Source organism: Nicotiana attenuata, unplaced genomic scaffold, assembly GCF_001879085.1.
Source record: "Nicotiana attenuata strain UT unplaced genomic scaffold, NIATTr2, whole genome shotgun sequence".
Classification (NCBI taxonomy): domain Eukaryota; kingdom Viridiplantae; phylum Streptophyta; class Magnoliopsida; order Solanales; family Solanaceae; genus Nicotiana; species Nicotiana attenuata.
Window position 1 is genome coordinate 69,693 of NW_017672639.1, and position 7,221 is coordinate 76,913.

The following is a 7,221-nucleotide window of genomic DNA, read 5'->3' on the forward strand; positions in this document are numbered from 1 at the left end:
GGTCCGTCTAGGACATGTGTACCCAAAATAAAAGACCATACTGATGCATCCTACGTGCTATTTATGCATTTGGTTTGTTTCGGCTTGCATGTTGATCGACTTTTAGAATAAAAAAGGAAAAAAAACCAAGAGTGAGAGGTGGGTATTTGAAAAATTACGAAACTCTGCCAAAATTTTGAAAAAAAAGAAGAAAGAAATAAGCCAATGTTTTCAAAAGTCATGTTGTCACGACCCAAACCGATGGGCCGCGACAGGTGCCGGAGTCCTACTTGTCGAACACCCATGAGCATGCATATAAGATATAAGCATGAATAATATCTGCTGAAATACGAGAATAACATACATATGGAAAATCTGCCCAAAAGACATATATACATATACGTACAGAATACGTAGGGCGAGCCGACAAGGCCGCTATAGACAACTATATACCCACAACTAGAGGCCGACAAGGCCACCTACTATCCAACTAGACATAACTGTCTACAGACCTCTAACAGAATATACAACTGTACAAGGACGGGACTAGGCCCCGTCATACCCATATATGTAAACAAACCTATCGTACCAAAATCTAAAGCAGCTCCCGATCAAGTGGAGCACACCAACTCTCGCTGATCAAGGATCCTAAGAAAGGGGACCGGCTGCTTGTCTACCTGCACCTGTGGGCATGAAACGCAGGCCCCGGGAAATAGGGCGTTAGTACGAATAATGTACCGAGTATGTAAGGCATGAAAATCAGTACATAAGAGACATAGAAGAAACATGGAATAAGGAATTCCGCCTGTAAGTCTAAATAACTTTGTAAATCCTGAAACAGTTATAATGTCATGCACATGCGTGTAAATGTTGTGTCATGCATAGGTATAGGTGTATATAACATCATTAAGACTCCGAGGGCATCCCATAATATCATCTCGGTCACTGTGGGCAACATTGTCAACGTATACCAGGTGATCAGTTGGTGGTGCATATATAACGCCGTAACCTTTTCCCATATACATACATACATAATATATATATATATATATATATATATATATATATATATATATATATATATATATACACATATACATACTAGTCTTAGAGTACGCGCTTTATGCGTGTACCCCATCTCGATGTGTAAATATATTTTAAAATAATTATACAAATATTATATTAAAATTATGTTTGAGTTATAAAATAAAATTTACATAATTTAAATAAAAAAATTCGTAATAATATGTACAATATTAAAAATTTAAATACAATTCAAATAGTGAAGGATTTAATGCATAAAATTTAATTAATTAAAAAACTTCGAAATATAAGGAAAAAGTTAAATAATGATAATGAGTATGACTTGATTATACTAAACTAAATGATGGGATGTAAAATAATTTATCTTTGTCTCCTCTAAAATTAGATGTATCATTTGAACTTGACGTGTAATTGTCAAGTATCCTTTTATTAATTAAGTATATTTCTAAATTTTTGATATTGAATTAAAGAATATAATATGTACTTATTTTTTATACATAAATGTTAAAGAATGAGTGCTTGTTTTTGAGTTTAAAAGATCGTTCAATTTTACATAAGGATTTGAATATATGATTTTGCATGAATTTGAAAAGAATATTCTTTAACATATATCTTTTGAATTTTTTAATTATTTATGTGACCTAATATTAAATCTAAAATTATGGATATTTTTTTTTGGTTTTTAAAAGATAAACATATATTAATATTAAGTATTGCGTACAGATATTAAATGCTAATGCACTAGTAGTGGGTGCCAAGGATTATACAAACCAAAATTAGTACTACTAACAATGCATTACTATTAAATACCATTTACAATATTAAGTTATCAAAGTGAGGGCCTGAAGTGTTCCAAAATATGTCTTGTGCTGCACTCCTTTCTTGCTCAAAAATTGACCAATGCAAAGTCTGGGCTTGTCGTCCAAAAAAACGCCTGCTGAGTAAATGTCAAAATCGCAGCCTGCCTTTGCTAGTTTATCTGCAACCCTATTCTGCTCTCTGTAACGTATGCAGTACTACTGACTTACCTAACTTGTCCAGAAAGTACTGCAGTCAGTGTCAATTATCGATGAGACATTGTTAGAATGAGAAGTGTATAATGTCTTGAGAATCCACTTAAAATTATGGATAATTTTGTTACTCCATATGCCTTTAATCACAAAATTTTTCAAAGATTTATAAATTAATACAAAATAACTTACTATATGAAAAATTAACATTAAGTCATTTGGTGAATCAATGGAAAAAGAAAAGTTTTCCTTGGTGAATTTTGTATGTAGGTGAACACAAAGCCACCATATTTGGTAGGATTTTTAGAAGACGTAATTGGGTGTTCATAGGTTTTATATTTTGTTTCCTTTCATAAAGACATATAACGTTGGAAGAGTGATTTTTATTTTGTGCCTCAAACACAACTTACACTAGTTGTGTGAGGCATCTTTTATCTATACATTTGTGACCCATATCTTACACATCTGGTCACAAAATTCTGGGGACGCCACACAGAATATGTGAGACAAAAAAAAGGGGCCTTACACAACCAGTGTCAGTTGTGTGAGGCACAAAATAAAAAAAATTTCTTAACGTTGAACTTTTGTTTGAGAATAAAAGTGGCAAATTCCATTAAGATCTCAAACCCTTAAATATAAAGTAGCTTATTTAATAAACGAAGTTTAGTGCATTTAATATGCTATATAAAAGAGATTACATATTTTAAATAAGAAAAATTTATAATAAAAATCTTAGCTAATTTTTAAAGTCCTTAAAATTAAGAATAACTAAATATACTATTTTGTCTAATATAATAATGTATTTTTAAAGGTTTTGAAAAAGAATGAAACTTTCCAGCCGAGGGATAAATCAAACGAAACTTTGTTAATGAAGAAATTGAAAATAACTAAACTTTTCTAATAAGGAATTGAAAAATTAAATTGAATTCTCTAAGATTTAAGCTTTCCTAGAATGAATAAAATTATGACCGAAAAAAATAATTATGCATATTATTTTGACATTCTTAGAATGCCATCGTTGAACTCCTAGATGGAAAGAAATTCAAATATCAAAAGCCTCTAAAATATTAGGAAAATAATTAATGACTACTCCTAAATATTAAAGGAAATTAACTAAATAAATATTTTTCAAATATTTAGAAAAAATGTTAATGACAATTTTCTATTTAGTGTGAACTCTATTTTTAAAGGGCAAAAAAAGGCGAACACATTTCGTTAATAAGCCTTCGTAACTTTAATATAATATATATATAATATATATTATAGTATATATATATATATATATATATATATATAATATTATATATATATATATATAATATATATATAATATATATATATACACACACACACACACACACAGGATACGCTGTATATATTGCCGTCTAGTCATGGAGTCATGTTACATTATAAAATGGAATGCAATGCATTGAATAGTACATCAATAGATCCGTCGGAACGTCATAAGAACCATTATACCTGTCGGATTAATGTTCATGAAAGCAAGACTTTATAAACTTAGGTATTTTCTGAGACCGCATTGAACAAAACGATTAGAATAATAAGACATATGGCAATTCAAGAACATAGACATCTTAATACCTTTATGAATAGAGTCATTTATGGAAGTTGTGCATTTGAATCAATTTTCATTCGTGTCTTATAGATCATGCAGAAAGGAAAAGAATAGCCTTATACATAACCTGAGGTCGGTTCTTCTTGAGAAAAGATTACACCGTACTTCCCTTAGAAATTGCAAAATCTCAGTTAATTTGAATTGTGAAGGTCTTGGGTAGTTGCTTATGTGAATTTCGTTTGTAACACGGCAACATTTAACGTTTGAATCCTTCATCGGATGCATAATGAGAAATAAGTTTGTGATTCACGTTGCTTAAATCCATCCATGTCCTGCTTAAGTAGAGATATATTTTATACATGGATGTGCAGCCACCACATAATTCCATAAATGAAAAAATTTAAATCTTGCCACTATTCTTACAATGACTTAAAGAGTCGTAAGGTTTGGGGGCTGCCACGGTAATTCCCTTGTTGGGGGTTTAATCTTTTGATCATGCCCAACTAATGCCTTAAAAATTAGCGGTCGCTGCAAAATATAATTCCGGTTTACAAGTCCCGGAGTGTCGAATTCCACAGAGAAACTAAGTTTAGCTTACAGCTGTTCACTATCACCAAGAAGACAAGCTTGAAACAATTTCCTATACGTTATAGATATTAAGAATTCCTTGTGTTTGTAACTACTTAAACTAACAAATGTAAAAATAGGTAAACTAACAACTAACGATACTGAGGGTTCGAGAAAAATTAAGGAGGTTCTAGAGTTATGATTTTCCCCTATGTTTTGGAATCCTTCAAACGCTATGTCTTCTATAAATTTCGACCTAAGATAATTCTCTACCGATCAGATGACACTACTTTTATTGACGAATAATTCTCCCGAGATAATTACGACAATTTTACTAGAAGCGCAAACTCCTCGAGCTATGCTGCTGGCTTTAATACAGCTCAATTCAGATCGACCACCCAGGCAATTCGTTAATCCTAATCCCGCCTTTAAACACCTCGTTATTGATCCCTACATATACTCTGGGAGTGGTGTTGTTCAACAATTACCTAAAATAATGCACTCTCATCCCGAGATTATGCATTACTTAAATAGGCACAGCTAATTGAGAGGCTCTTCAACCAACCAACAATATAAAGATAGATTGAACAAATAGGAAAAAGCTTGGCATAAAATTTATAAATAAACATAAACAAGAAATTTATCCTACAAAAGTTCTATCAACTCATAGATAACAAATTAGCTAATTCATAGATAGTATGTTAAAATACAATCTAAAAGATCATAAACCAACAATGAAAAATAGAACGAGGAAGGAAAAAACTCGTAGAAGAAATTACTTCCGCCTCTGCGCTCCCAATGTCGTTTCTTGCCTCAAACGCGTGTTGTCTAACCCCTAAAGTAGTGTCTCTTCCGCCTCCTTAGGTCTAATTTGTGTCCAAAATATGCCTTTTTTTTGTCTCTTCGCCGCGCCTCCTTGTTAAAATATAAGGTTTAGGACTTAAAAATATCCATGGTTTTGCACTTTACGTACCCTGAAATTTACGCATTCCTGCCGCCGGTCCCACCGGTCGCGGTCAAACGCGTGGCCAGACAATGCCTCTGATTCTTCAGTTGTGTCCGCTGACCACTTCTAATCGCGGTTATGCGGCAAAAACCGCGGTTTTTCACCCTGTTCCGTTTGGAATTTTGAAAAAATGTAAAAACATGAAAGTATAGCCCTTTTGAGTTAGCTTTCACAATATATATTGTGGAGCCCAAATGAGTTTGAGCGAAAAGTTATGTCCTATTTTTACTAGACAGTGGCACAATTATGCCTCCTCAAGTCTTCTGTTCGTACTTAATTATCAATTTGGGCCCCGAACACGATCCGGCTAATCCTTGAGCTTTTACTTCAGGACTTCAAAGCTTCAATCACTTAAAGTTCCATTCCATAACATCTATATAGCTCGAATCAACACTACAAGGCATAAAACACACATTATGCAAAAACACTAGCGATTAAAGCCGCAACTAATTAAAGTGCAGTAAAGGTCGGTGTAAATAAGCCGAATAAAAAATGCAATATATCCTACTCATAACACCCCAACTGTAACCATTGCTCGTCCTCGAGCAATCAAACTCCATTTTTTTTATAGACACGACCTTTATTAAACATATTCTCCTAACTCATCACACCAAAGTATTTAAAATAGACTAAGCAACAAAAGCGTAACATCTTTCACCTCAAGATTTGACTACAAGTACCCACACGGTTATTTCAGAACTCACACCCCAAAACTTACTCTAATATAGAGGTGACTAACATTACTTTTCCTTCATGAATCAAGTTCCATCACACAAAAAAGAAGTAGCTTCCACCACAATAAAATTTTAGAACACTTAGGAACTCAAGATAGAAAGAATTCACTCAACCTCTCAGAAAATAACATTCATATGCCAACAAAGATGACAACATAGCTTGCCACTCAGTGTACTGCTCCACTAATCGAGCTCATCATCTTTGGATCAATTAGACTTTATTTGGTTGTAAAATGTTAGTCACTAGTGGACGGGTAGGATCATTTAGATATAAGAGTGACTAACCTCCCTAAGCACTTTAATAATATGACTTTAACATTCAAACCCCATACTTATGTCAAATCAAAACTCCACCTTCACATCAGTGTATATTACCCCATTCTTCTTTAAGCACACTTACATCAAAGAGCCACCAACTTATCAAGGAATTTTTTTTTTCACAAATCCAACTATTTTTTTTCCCAATTCAAGTAGCTGTTACTTTTCAAAACATGTGCACCTTCTCCTTATTTCATTAGTTCCCACTCAAAAGCCAAATCGCAACCACCCCACACTTTTAAATTTTTACATAGTTCATAATAATTCACGTGCTCAATGGAGAGGTTACAATGGTTCAAATAGCATGGTTAATTCGAACAAATGGGTAAGGTGTAAATGTGGTTGCCAAAGAAACAGGATTACATGCTCAAAAGGGGTTAACTACATCATAATAATTAGGCGGGTAAAATATACATATCTGGCTCAACAAGAAAACGCCAATATCACTTCCAAGACTGGAACAACACTATGATTTTCCTTTGCAATCAACACTGGGCAGTTTCTAGGCATCAAATGACTGCACAGAACTACCACAAAACCTTACACAAAATGCACATAAACTCACTAGGATTGGATTTCATCAAGACACTAATCGGACCCAGTTAAGGCCCAAATTTACAGATCATACAATTTAAGTACTTTATACAAGAGTCAACTGAGCTATAGGGTCACACCAGTACTCACTATTCTCAAGGCATAACAAAGTCAGAGATATTGTTTCATTTCAAGAACAAAACACATGGCTCCTATCCAAAAAAAAAGAACTAACTACACTCCGGTTCAATAAACCCTTGGAAGAGAACCGTGGTTTAAAGAAAAACCAAGGGTAATTGCTACACTACCTAACAAACAAAAAATCTTTTTGGTATTTTCTTTGACTTATTCCTCAAGAGAAACTGTCTAGAAGATTTACGTCATCAGGAAAAGTCCAATCTTTTTAAAAAAAAAAACACAGCAAGTACATAAAAAACACAGACATCTCCTCAC